Source organism: Vicugna pacos, chromosome 8, assembly GCF_048564905.1.
Source record: "Vicugna pacos chromosome 8, VicPac4, whole genome shotgun sequence".
Classification (NCBI taxonomy): Eukaryota; Metazoa; Chordata; class Mammalia; order Artiodactyla; family Camelidae; genus Vicugna; species Vicugna pacos.
In genome coordinates, this window is record NC_132994.1 from 28,111,100 (window position 1) to 28,125,398 (window position 14,299).

General features: G+C 36.8%; 2 protein-coding genes across 2 annotated transcripts in view; one reads left to right on the forward strand and one right to left on the reverse strand.

The window, feature by feature from the left end:
• ASCC3 (activating signal cointegrator 1 complex subunit 3) overlaps positions 1 to 10,905 on the reverse strand; it is a 301,819-nt gene extending 290,914 nt beyond the window's left edge. The window contains exon 1 of the mRNA XM_015235974.3: positions 10,635 to 10,905. The gene's annotated coding sequence lies outside the window, so the exon portion shown is untranslated. The remainder of the gene's footprint in view (positions 1 to 10,634) is intronic.
• A 195-nt stretch (positions 10,906 to 11,100) lies between these two features.
• The window catches only part of GRIK2 (glutamate ionotropic receptor kainate type subunit 2), a 933,693-nt gene continuing 930,494 nt past the window's right edge, over positions 11,101 to 14,299 (forward strand). Inside the window, exons 1-2 of the mRNA XM_072965660.1 lie at positions 11,101 to 11,229; positions 12,710 to 12,842. The gene's annotated coding sequence lies outside the window, so the exon portion shown is untranslated. The remainder of the gene's footprint in view (positions 11,230 to 12,709; positions 12,843 to 14,299) is intronic.

Below are 14,299 nucleotides of genomic sequence, written 5' to 3' on the forward strand. Positions count from 1 at the left end.
ATGGGAAGCAGAAGGCGAATGGGGAGAGAAAAAATGTGGTAAAAGGGAGTTCTGCCCAAATTACTCCTACTTTCTTTTAGATCTGCCAAAACTATTCAAAAGAAGATGAGACGGAATTTTTGAAGACAGGTAAAGTTTGACCTTACCACCAACAATGAGAGGAAGTTGACTAGCAAACCACAAAAGGATTTTTCAGGTACCAAATGAAAGCTCATTTCATACTGGAAACCATAAATTTAGAGTGGCAACAATCTGGCAAAGAAACAAAGGTTGGTATGATGCGAGGTTAAGTTTATTTATAACACAGGGCCAGTAGAAGTACAGTGGAGCCTAAATGATGCGACCAATTAGGTGCTGGACTTGAGGTCCAAATGAAAGGAAAAGACACTCAACTAGGAGGTCTTAAAGACAGGTTATAATGTTCATGGTTAAAATTTCTGATGTAAAAGAACAATGAATGCTCATCAACATAAACAGACCTACAAAACAACTGTTACCTCAGTAATTTTTATTCCACATTTAGTACAATCTACTAAATGACAAATATGTAAAACAAAAAATCTCTCACAACAAACACAATTTCTGAAAGACTGAAACCCTGGAAGCCAAATTTTGTTGCTGTTGTTGTTAGCCAGAAGTACCGATCTACGGTCATCTGAACAATTCTTTAGGTGTTGATTAGATATATGTGCAGATAAAAAGAAGCTGTCTTGAAGAAGTTAATTGCCCTTTTTAACACTGAAACAGGCAGGAAAAAATCTGACAGTAATATATTTCTCTTTATGAAATGATATTAACCAATCATCAATGAGCTAGAATTTTAGTACACATTATTCTGAAGTAACACAAAAAATTTGAAAGGTTTATTCTTCATATTCCATATTCCTTTCAGGGTGTTTCTGAACTCTATTAGGGCCTGACTACTTGATAGCAACTTTAGGAAATATAGTTACAGTATTTTTAACTAAAGAAATAACAAAAGCTCCAGAAAAGACAAACTATATTGCCTAATGAGATAAAGCCAAGCAATTACTTGTTGGTGATCATGGATACAAGGGAATTATTAGGAGAGAAATAAAAAGTAAAAATGATATAATGTAGTTAATGGATAACACACTGAAAAGATGGAGTAGGTTGTGAATGGAGTAAAAATTAGAATTTAAGATTTCAATACTTGAAACAGAATTATATGCCCACAAACAATATCTTGAAAAAAAAATTGAAATATTTATATTTTAATTCATCTATTTAAAAAATCGAGTTGTGATACATTTAATACTGTTATGATAAGAACTTAGACAGCATCAGCCTTAAGAGATATTATACATACGATCCTCTATTATGCCATTTCAAAAGGGTTTTTTTTTTTCATGGTAATTCCTAAAGAAAATCTTTACTTACTTGTATTGAACTTGTATTCCTTACCTGTAATGTATCTTATTGCTACCAGCTGGTTACTGTAGTGGAGTCATATCACAGGTGTATTTAATTATTTGAATTAATCAAACACAACAAGCCAAAATATAAGGTACAGACAGACATAAACAATAATACTGGAGATTCTGCCCACTATTTCACACACTGAACACATTCTCTGGAGTGAATGGGGATGAGCAACAAGAAAATGACGCTCCCTTAGTCTGTTCCAGTCACTACATACATATCAAACTGTGAGAATCTTGCTGCATTGCATGACTCGAATATTTAAAACTAAGTTCGCTTTCTAAAAAGTATACAACACGGCCCCTAAACACAAGTCAAGTTTTTCATTTGGTTCATCCTTAGATACCATGATATACTCCAAGTTTGGAGGAAAACTGTGGCTGCACATGACATACTGAGAGACAGTATGTTGTGACAGCCTGGTGTCCTCCCAAAGGATTTTCAAGGGAAATTTTAACTATTCATAATGTCCACCCAACAACTGCACTTTAGATCCTAACTCATTCTTAAGCAATAATCAACTGCCCTTGAATAGCTTCCAATCAAATTAGGATACACACTTGGAGTATGGAGAATAGAGAAAGCAAAGGAAACATAATTAAGTACATACATAAACACTGTTTATATAAATCAAAATATATAATGACTTGTTAAAAATAAAATGTATATATACGGGATTCTTTCTCTAACTTATCCCTCCAACCACTGACTTACATTAACAGCAGGTTTCCCATCCAAAAGCTAGACAGGCTCATCACTATAAACCAAAGAGTCTACAGAACACCCCCATGGTTGTAATAATTGTACTTTTAACAAGGGATAAGAAAAGTTTTTCTGTAAAATGTTTTGGGAAAATAAGTGGCTGAAATAACATATCAACAGCAGACGAGAACAAGAATAGTCAGAAAGAACATTCCACAAAGAACAAGCACACATATTACTCTATAGAGAACACATGGAGCAGACCCACTACATACCAGGCAGTGTGTAATTCCAGTGGAAAAGGTCCTGGCCCAGATTATCTGAGAAAGGCAAAATTCTCATTCCACCCTGATCTATGGGCCTCTGAAAGACAGACCTAAGGAATTTGTGCTCGCCCCTTAATAAGCCCTAAAAAGATTAATTTGAATGGAAACCATGAATACCTCCTCTCAAGAGGTACCTTCACACATCAAACCAAAATTCACGTGATGCTCTAGAACCAGCTTTAGCTCATTAGAGAGAAAGGATTTTCCTGACCTCAACCACTTACTTGTTCCTCTGTGTCACAATTACATGGCGCACCATCACATTCCTGCATATAAACTCTGCAAGTGGCGACCTTTTAGAAATATGACGCACATTCTCACAACCAGACGACTAGGATTTTACACTCCAAACTCAAAAAAGTATCCACCAAAGGTATCATGACTTTGCTCTTTACTTACTGTTTTGAGAATTGTATAGAAAACTCTTAAAGAGCCCTAACACTGATACTATGTAAAAGAAGCTGGCACATATCTGTTAACAGAAGAAATCTTCACCCTTCTCTCTAAAGTAGAAAAAAACTAGACACTAAAATCAGGACTCAAATGAATTTATGTGGTAAACAAGAAATATAAAAACAGAAAAGTCAGAAAAGTAAATTACTAACTCATCAGACATTATGAATTAGAACAAATACAGAGATAGTAAGAATTTTATTGTGTTACTCTATCACATTTAATACATGTTTCACTTAATCTTTCTGCAAGAATGTGTTGCTGTGACCATTATTTAACATTCTGGTCTGAACTGTTTGTTTCAATATTTACTTAGGAGTAAAAACTTAATTACTTATAAAAACAGGATACTCTCTTTCCCTTTATGTTATATTAGTCAGAAACGTGCTCTGACAAATACAGTCCATAAGAGTGTTTGCTCTGTGCCTTGTTCTAAGCTGAACTCTCACTTCCCTATCAAACTCCATCATCTACTGCTCACAGCTTCCTAAACTGAAACGTAGTTTTGAAAGGGTCAGGCCCATATTTCTCATTCTTTCTTATATTCTAACTTCAAGGCCACACTTTTCTTACCAGCAAATTATATATATGGCAATTCAGAGGAAAAACAGGTTTTGTCAATGACATCTCTGATCTTTTCAGAATTTAACTACTGAAACACCATGCTTCAAAAAGCATCAGAACACGAGGAACATATTTTAAAACTCACTTTCTCTAATGTCTTAAGCATGTGCCCTTAACAAATTTTTAAATTGTAACACAGTCATTTCTGTAGATTGCTGGTTAACTTTTTACAGTAAAAAGTATATTTGTTGATTTTTTTAATAAAAAATGACATCTGTACAGGTTGAACAATGATTTTTTTTAATTGTTTTAAAAATGTTTTATAAGCATTCTCATTAAGAATAGACCATAAAATAACTGGGTCTTTAAGTACTAGATGTTGCTTTCTGATCGTAAAAGTACTCTAAAAAAATTACCTGTACTGCCTAACGTCAGTAAGTTATCAAATTTAAGCACTCTTCTCATGAGTGACTTCTAGATAGCTGAAGTAACCTGTCATCCTACTTTAAGTTTTCTCTTCACCAAGCTAATCAGTCCCATTTCTTTCCATCAACCTCATTAAGTCTTGGTTTACATCCGGGCACACAGAAATACGTAGAAACATGCATGAGAACTATATACACCAGCTTCAAAGTAATGGATTGGGGGGCGGGGAGGGGGGCAAAGGAGAGAAGTGACAAAAGAAGAAAAAATTAGCAGTATTTTTTAAAAGAAAAGAACTAGAGTAAATAAGGCAAAATTCAATACCTGTTAAATCTAAATGATGAGTATTTTAGTGTTTGTTATTTTTTTTTGAAATTTTTCATATTCTTTAAGTAATACACAATTAAAAGTTTTAAGTAAGTTTTAAATAAACACAGAATTGTAATAAGAGAGGTAATAGTTGTGAAAGCATCAAACTGAATGCTGGCAAATCACAGATTCTGAAAACAATAGTGAAAATTCTCAGGCTCATGACAGATTGAACACTGAACATCTGGGTACTCTTTTAATATTGCCACACATAATGTGCTTCAAATCCACTTAACCCAAATCAATTCTGCCATTTTCAACCCAGAGTCCATCCTCTGTTCTCCTTAGCATAAAAAGGAAGCAGATTAAGTAAGTAAATAAATCTATTTTCTCTTTTAACATGCTCGCAATTGCCCCAAGCAACAGGCTGCTGAATGTAGCTTAAAAAGTTTTTGCTAACCTTAATGTTTCTTCTAAGACATCATCACAGGTCTTATAAATTCTCTTTTATTTGTCTTTGATTTGTGTACTCTTTCTACATGTTAAATTCATATTTCTAAAAATATTCAGGCACAACATGTTTCTTAAGATGCTTCTCTCTTCTTGATCATCAGAGTTATGAGTGACTATACCATCAGAATTACATTTTCAGAAGACTCAGACTCTGGTGGTCTATCTTTGTGCTTATATTCTCAGACTAAAAATCATACAACCCTCTTCTCTAAGCTACAGTTGCCAGATTAGCAAATAAAAATATAGACTGCGGAGTTAAATTTGAATTTCAGGTAAACAACAAATAATTTTTAGCAGAATATGTCCCATGCAATATTTGGGACATACTTACATGAGATATATTTATACTAAAAGAAAATTACTTGTTGTTTTGAAATTCAAACTTAACTCTGCATCCTGTATTTCATTTAGGAATCCTACAATGAACATTCAAAAATCTGTCTTCCTTCACTCTTCTAGCAAACACTATCTTCTTTAGTCAAGAATAACAGCTAAAAAGAGGTCTCCAAATTTCTGAATAGGTATCAACTTTTTAAAGTTAAAACAGGAAAAATGAACACAAAGTTAAAGATCAGACAAATCCATAGTGATGACACATATGAATAAACCATGTGTAAGGGCGTAAGGGTAGCTGCAGACTTGAGAAACACAGGTTCACGAGAGTGAAAAAATAACCAAAATGGTAATCTAACCAAAGAAAGCTGAAACCTAACCAATTCCCATAACAATCTGAAAAATGTGTTAACTGAAGAGATCTTTATTCAGCAATGATTTAAAAAATATTATACTGCGTCCAATGAAAATACTTTTATCCATCCATTAATTAATTCAAGGAAAATTTATTCAGTGGGGATACAGTGATAAGAGTTGCTGGAGTTAAACTGTCCCCTCTCTCCTTATTAGTAATATTTTCTCTATTGGATGATTTCCAAAACCTAAAAATATGCTGTAGCAGCTCCCCTATTTAAAAACCTCTGCTGACTCCACAGCCCTCTTCAATTAACACCCCGCTTTTTTGATCCCTATCTATGGCAGAAACTCCAGTCCAATCAGGCTTTTACCTCCACTATTCCACCAAAAGAGCTATTAAGGTCACAAATAAGCTCAAAATTGCCAAATTCAGTGTTACTTTTCAGACCTTGTTTGATTTGGGCTATGTTTAATAAGGATTACTAGGACTGTAGCGAAGGAAATGGACCACAGGAAGCAAGGCCTGAAGCAGAAAGACATTAAGAGACTGTTACAGTAACCAGGTGAAGAGATAAAGATGAAGAGATGATGGGTTCTCAGTTAAAGGAGTGGTAGTGATTAAGTGGATGAATCCAGGTGATTCAATCAAATCTATCTGGCTTACTCGGATTGTTTTTATTTGTGGTGTGGAAGGAGATGAGGACCACAGCTGACTTCCACATTTATAGATTGGGTTGATGGTATGTAAACTAGGGCTCAGACATTTTTTTTTTTTTTGCCGGGGTGGGGAGAAGGAAGGGGGAGTTGTGGTGGTAGGAATATCATGGGTTCAATCTCAAACAAGCTGAGTTTGATATATCTGTATGAGTCAAATCGGATTGAATATTCAGGTATGGAGTTAAGGAGAGGGGTCTGGTTTCAGGATATAAACACGAGAAACATGAGGAATACCATGAGAATAGATAATAATCACCCAAGGATTTCTGTGAAGACTAAGGAGAAAAGACAGCAGAAGGTGGAGGAAAATGAGCCTTTACAGAATAAATAGGTGGAAATGGTCTATAAAGGAGATTTTTGAACAGCAGGAGGCCAAAAAAGGCCAGGATGGTATCTCCAAAACCAAGGGAAGGGTGACTTTTAAGAAAGAGTTATGGCAGCCATGTCAAATGCTGTCAAGAAATGAAGTAAAATGTCCACTGGATTTAGAATTTCAGCTGTGTTCTTCTAGTATTCTGTTTCTAACAAATGCAAACAGAAGAGTTTTCAAAAATTGACGTTAAATGAGTTACCCTTCAAACTCTCTAGAACCCAGTCATTTTTTCTCCAGGCTGATGGCCAAAATCAATGACTTAAATACCAGCTTTTCCACTTTTCTAATTAGTGACAAAACCTCTACTTTGCTAACTTCAGGTTGGCCAGAGCATTTGATGGCCATGCTTTAGTATTTTTCTCTGCCCCAAGAAAATTCACTGAACAGTCTCACAAAGTCAGCATCTTGACTATAATCTCCAAGAGAGCACATGTAGTGTACGTCTTGCTTTTCCCTGGTATGTTATATGGTTCTTGGCCAGTGCCAAGGAGCTCAATAAATATTAGTTCAATGATGTGTACTCAGAGCATTAATCTGCGAAGCTTTCCAGGAGTGATTTTTAGGTTCTTCCTTACCATTCCAATTCCCAGAGTAAAAGCAGTGCTAAAAATAAATTTTTTTCAAAGCTTCATTCACACCTTAGAAAAATGTTCAAACAGAATGTTTAGTTAGTGAGCCTCTCTGGTGTTAGAGGTACTACTTAAAGCAGGTCTCACTTTGGAAAATGCATGTGCACTGGGAAAAGATGCACTGAAATTATTTTTGCAAGTTGAATACCACCTTCATATTAATTTCTTCATATAAATCATTTATTTAGAATTTTATAATTAAATTTCTTAAATCAAGAGGAAGACATATTTATTTCTATTTATAAGTAAGAGTAGAATTTAACATTTTTATATTGTTCTATCTGATTAGCCTGTTGGGAATTTTATTCATTTTCAAGTATTTTTCTAAAAAGACAAGTTGTCTCAGCAGTATGCAGGGATTTCCTCTCTTGGAATGGAATGTAAGTTTTTCCTTATCAAAGTTACATGCCATGTTTCTTAGCTACACACAACTGCGTAACTTGCTACTCACTGACTTCATTTCAAAATGACCAAGCAAGTCTTTGAAAATGCTGGAAAACATTAGCAACTGCCCTCCCTGACTACTCTATAATCCTGAGATAAACTACCTTCTTTCTTTTGAAGTTCCGGTTTAATAGAATAGATACTATGCCAAAATTAAGAGGCTCTTGAATTCATATGTTTTAAAATGTAGAAGCTCTTCAACAATATGAATTGGTTGCATTGGAATTATTGGGGAGCTGCTTGAAAATAGACATTTTCAGACACCACCCCCAGAAATTATGACTCAGTACTTTGACAATCTTTGCTTTAGTCATTAAATAACTAGGTGTGAACTTTCTCTTCTTCAAATATAAATATTTCTTGCCAACTATCTTATTAAAACATACTCTGGGAATCCTGTCAACTCCTTATATACTACATTTTTAAAATTACACACCTCTCCAAATTCCACTCTAATTTTCCATGTCAGTTTAAACCTTTGGTAACAAATGCAGTTCCTAAGAATTCTCTTTGAAGAGGGATTCAGAGAAGTGGAGGAAACTAGCCCCAAACTCCAAAAACAGGCAGAAAAAATGGGAATCTACCTTATTTACAAAGGTCCCCAAGAGTTAATCTATTTAAATGATAATAAAGAGAGCCAGAATATAGTAAAAAGGAGAATTAAAATAAAGAGAAATTAGTTCCGATGCCAATTTTTGTTTGATAGTAGAAAATCAGCTAACTTCTCTGGGTATCAATTTTCTGATCAACAAAATAAAGAGGGATTACAAAATCAATTTTTATGCCCCTTTCAGGATGAATAATCTGATTAAATTAGGGTGCTGGGACCTGATTTTAATTGCATTAACTGAATCACAGTGACAGTTTCAGAAATAAATCAGGACAACCTGTAAGACAGGTTATCATAGCTAAAAGACAGCAGAAAAATGAAACTGAACAAAAAGTACACATACTCAAACAAAGTCACTTACTCATCTACATGCAAAACACAGTACTTAAATGAGATGGTATATACTGAATAAATCAACATCCATATAGGTCTGTCAATTTTGTGCTAGGTGTTATACTAGGCAAAAGAAATAAGAAATAAGATCCAGTCCCTACTTTAAGTAACTTTAGAGTACACTGTAAGAGACAGACACACAATGCCGGCCTTTGCATGACTACTAAATACATACTAGATACCTCACTCCTTCCTCCTTGGTAATGTTTGTTTACTAAAATTGCAGTTTCAGGTAGATAGCTGCTCAAAGCTGAAAACTGTGCCATATTACATTAAGACTATTCTGTATTAAAAGGGCTTAAGCTAGCTACCTCCCCATGGAAGGTACTGTAGGGCAACAAATTTACTTCAGTCAACAAATACTATACATTTCCTGATGAATATGCTTTGTGCATAGAACTCTTAAAAATTACAAGTTATTAACACATAGCTCAATAAGATCAATGTAAAAACCAGAAAAATAAAGGTTTTTTTTTTTCCAGGTAAAAACTGATTTCTGATCGTGAATTTTATAATTAAGCCAACTCTGCAAAAAGAAAACTTACTCCTTGTAACTGGCAAAACACTAGCATCTATACTATCTTTTTGATCAAAGGCAAAATCAAGTCATGTTGTTCAAGTAAAAGGATCCACTCCTCTTTCAATGCCACTAACATATAAACACTGACAATAACTTATTCTTGCAAAAAGCCTTGCTTTGGTCAACTTAGAGATCCAAGGCATGAAGAGGAACCCTAGTCTAGATTCCCTATTAAGAGGGCGCTGGACTACAGAAGTTCCAAAAGCACAGATATCATATCTCTCTTGATTTCCTAGTCCTAGCATAGTGCCTGGTACACGAGTAGACATCAATGAGTGAATGACAAAAGAAACTAAAACTGTTCAGCAGGGATCACTAGGCTAAGTTACGAAATACTAATTCACTCAAATATTATTTAGCTTACCCTTGATGAGCATCTCTAGGGAGTATTTTCCTTATGCAAGAATATTATTATAATACCATAATTAAAAATAAAAGATACATGGGGAGCATAGTGCTCAGTGGTAGAGTGCATACTTAGGAGGTCCTGGGTACCTCCATTTAAAAAAAATCAAAAAATAAATCAATAAACCTAATTATCTTCCCCCATCTAAAAAAATAAAATAAAAGATACATGAACAGGAGCACAATCCAGAGAGAAATCAAAAACTGAATTCTCAACTTTTGAGAACACTTTGAAAATCAGAAAAATGATTTCAATCTATGAAACATGAAATCTGGTGATGGAGATAACGGCTATCTACTCTAATCTTAGGGAAAGAAAGACAAAAAAGTGATTACTACTTTGAACTGAACATGTGATACCATTCATACCAAAGTTTAGCTATCTGTAAAATTATACTTCTTTTAAACCAAAGAATAGCAAAATACACGAACACACTGCGTTCAATGAATAAGTTAATTCATGATAAGAAATATTTAAAATAACTGCTCACGTACCCACAATTCCTCCCTAACACGCTCGCACATACACATGCTTATTTCAAAATAACATTCAGGACTCCTCGATTGCTAAATTCACCCACAATTTACCATGGTCCACTCGCTACCCAGGCTATTTACTTTTCAGTGCGGAGGTAAAAAACACAAGGAAGCAGATTTTTCTCCCAAAATCCAGGTGAAGAAAACGAAATAGTTACCACACTTTTGTAATGAAAAAAAAAAAAAAACGAATGAAAACAAATCACCCATGCACAGGGGGGAAAAAAATCACCCATCTGGTCATCACGGTGTGGTTTAACACCTGTGCAACAGGCGACTCGGGTTGATTTTTTCTGATCCCCACCACCATCTACAAATTCCAAGAGTAGGACGAGACTGTCGGAGACTACGGACAAGTCTTTGGGGCCGGAAAGGGATGACAGGTCCGGGCTTGCCTCCGGGGCCGAATGAGAATCGCCCAAGGGGCACCGCGGTCCCGTGGCCGGCCCAGCAGTCCCCGCCTCCTGCCAGCTAACCCCAGGCCGCAGCGCCCCTTCTCCTCCTTCCACTTCCACCTCCTCACCTCTCGGCGCCGCTTCACACGCTTCCCATCACTCCGCCAGCTCCCGCCTCGACGCCTCCTTCCCTTTCGGTTTGATCTTTTACTTCCCACGTCGGAAGGGAGCGGAGGGCAGGGCTGAGGATGTCTAGGGGCAGCTGCACCGCCAGGTCCTCGTCCGCACCCCTCGCCGGATTTGCAGGGTCGCTCCCCGTCCCCGGGCAAGGTCTGCAAAGACCGCCGGACAGCCGGACAGACAGACAGACCCGGCGAGGAGGGAGGGGGCGGAGCAGTCGCGGGGCTACACGTCACCCGCCCGCAGCGCCGCCAACGTCGGCACGTCGGCTCCCCAACCCCGCCCCGCCCGCGTGCGCGCGCCGCCGCCCCGTCTCCCGCCGCCCCGCCTCCCGCCGCCGCGCTCAGTCAGAGACGCACCAGACCTGTGGAGAGGGCGCGCCCCCGGTCGGGCATGGGCTCGGGCGCGCGCGTTCCTGGGACTCTGCGTGTGTTGAGTTGCCCTCACCTGAGAGTCTTTCCCTGCAATTGTCTGAGTCGGCCGCATCTTCTCCCCGCCCTTCTCTGTAGGGTGAAGACATGAAGGAGGTAATTCCTATTACAGGTAAAGGAGAGACGAGCCCTGAATATGAATGAAGAACTGAGTAATTGCCATCATCGTCACCAGTCAGAATCCTGGCTGCTGGTCACTTTATACACGGTCCCTTGGTCTCAAGTCCCGCCTTCCTGAAGTTTTCTGGGCTCTCAGTTTAGTTCTCTTAGAAGTTCCCTCTTCTACTTGGTCCTTTTGTCGGGCAAAACTCACCAAAAACAAAATACCAAGATTCCTTGGCTCAACTGAAAAGACAGGAAGGGGTCATTAAGAAAAATTAACCTCAAGAACAGTGTGGTGCGTGTGTGTACAGTTCTTGACTAAAAGCCGGGCATGCAAATATGGTGTGAGTTAATAATAGGTTGTGGCTCCCTTTTTCTCTTCCGTCCTCCGTCGTTAGGAATGTGTCTTGACGCCTAGTAGAACCGTATTTTTATAGAGAGGCAGCCAATAGTGATCCAATTATACTCTTCACTGGCCAGATTTCTGGCGTTCAGTGTTCAATTCTAAATCAAGCACTTTAAGATCTCACATAAGTTGGAATTATTTTAGAGAAGAACAAAATGATAAAAGAGTACTCAAAAGCATGGCAAATAAAGAAGTACTGATTGAACTTAGGGAAATTCTCATAGAAAAGACAAAGCTACCAGGACTATAGACAAATATGTAAAAACTCATCATATGACATCGATTTGTTTCATGTGATCTTAAGAGAGGCAGACTTGAGAGAAACAGATTTCAGATCCTGAAAAGAAGATCCCCTTCTAGCACTAACCAGAGAAGGTGTCTGCTTTAGGATGCATGGATGCCTTGACCACTGGATTTGACTTTAAGTAGATTCTGAGGGCTTACTTAATAGGAACTAAGTGCAGAGGAGCCATGTATCAAGAGAAGAAACAGTTGATGGTTTTGTTTAAGATATTTCCAACCTTGAGAGTCAATCAGTTCACGGCTCCAGCCTTAAAAGAATTTACATTTTAGCCATGAGACAAGACAAATGCATCAAAAGGTAAATAATACAAGGAGGCCATATGATAGGGAGAACTACTAACAATAAGTTCTAGGAATTCACATGGCAAATTGTTCTCATCACAGTTCCAGAAGCTTAACGGAAAAGAAGGAAACTGAAAATAAACTGTCTTTGAACTGCCCTGTTCAGTAGGGTAGCCACTAGCCAAATATGGATATTTATATTTGAAATGTGGCTGGTGCAAATTGAGACATGCAGTAAGTGTGAAATACACACCAGATTTCAAAGATACAAAGAGAAAAATGTGAAATATCTTAATTCTTACAATGATGACATGTTGAAATAATATTTGGTATATACTGGGTTAGTATATTAAAATTAATTTCACGTGTTTATTTTCACTTTTTTATTCTGGCTACTAGAAAAATTTTAAATTACATGGGTCACTTGCATCTTTTTTCTTTTAGTCTTGACCTAGAAGGATTCATCAAACTCTAAGAACCCTCTTTGTACCCTTTGTAGTCCCTTCAGAATTTTCCAAAATGTTAATGGAAAGACAGTCAGATGACAAGATTCCTCATAAAGAGAAAGAAGACTATTCATAAAATATGCCATAAACAAAGACAAGGAAACAAGGCTGCAGATGCATTCTGTGGTGAGTAACCTGTTTGTCTACAATAGAAACTTCTTATTAGAAGATAGTGACAATAATGTTAAAATTAAATAGAAACTAGTCTGTAAGGAGAGACTCAATCTTGAATTTAAGGAATTTAGTATTAGAGTCAGTCAGGATCTGGCAGTTATAAAATAGGATTGAAAGATTATCTTGGCAATACTGAGCAGGGTGGGTTGAAATTGATAGATGGTTGGGCAACCCATTAAAACTCATTGTACTTAAAAATGCATTCTACCAAAAAAGCTCAATAGGGGATTGATTTAAATAAATTATAGCACATCTCTAAAGTGGAATCTGTATTGTTTGATATGGGGACATATCAAGATGTACAATGGAGTAAATAGTTTACAAAACAATATATATACACGTTATGAACCCAAATATGTAACATTTTGTATGTGTGTGTATGAAACTAGATCATTTGATTGACTTTACCTTAATTATTTCAAAATTGTCTCAAAAACAGAAAATCTCAGGGTGGCATGTTTCCAGCATATTTTCAGTAGCTCAACAAAGTCATCTATTTTTTTGGCTCTTTCATCTCTTTGTTCCATCATCCTGAGCATATTGGCCTTTCATTTTCAGCCTTGTCACCACTTGGGTTGTTGGGCTGGGTTAATAAGCCTCAGCCTCGTTTCCAGCCCAATTGTCTCTTAGTATCTCAGTATGTATGACCACTAGGACTTCTCAACTCACCAGTGTCCCACAGCCTTAGCTTCTAGGACTTTTTTTTTGTTTTATGTATTCTCAGTCCATTGTCCTGCCGTCTTCCCTACCCAGCCTTGCAACATAGGGTCTTAAAATTCCATCTGTGATGGACCTGAGTACAGTTTCTTACCTGGAGCTGACAACCGCTGTGGGATGCTGATTAATAAAAGACTCAATTCTAAAATAAGCTTACCTAAAGTTTGTAAAATGACTTTAGAAAACTGGCAATATCTGAACATACACATGGCATAGAGCTGAACATAGCTCAGCAGTTCCACTCCCAGGTATATGACCCACAGAAATGAAAATGAAGAGTTTATAGAACGTGTACTAGAATATTCACAGCAGGATTATTTCTAATACCTAAAATCTGGAAATATCTATGAAATATCTCTTTTTTAGTTCTTCTGTGATATCTTTGATTAGACTTTTGTAGTTTTCCTCATATAGGTCACGTACATATTTTGTTAGATTTATACCTAAGCATTTTGTTTTCTGGGGTGCTAATACAAATCCTAATGTGTTTTTATTTTGAATTCCATTTGTATATTGCTAGTATACAGGAAAATGATTGATTTTTGTAAGTTAACCTTCTATTCTGAAACCTTACAATAATTGCTTGTTAGTTCCAGGAGTATTTTTGTCAATTGTTTTTGGCTAATGCTGTGCGTTAGATCTTTGGAAACTATTTATCTTCTAACTGCAAGTTTATACCCTTCAACCAACAT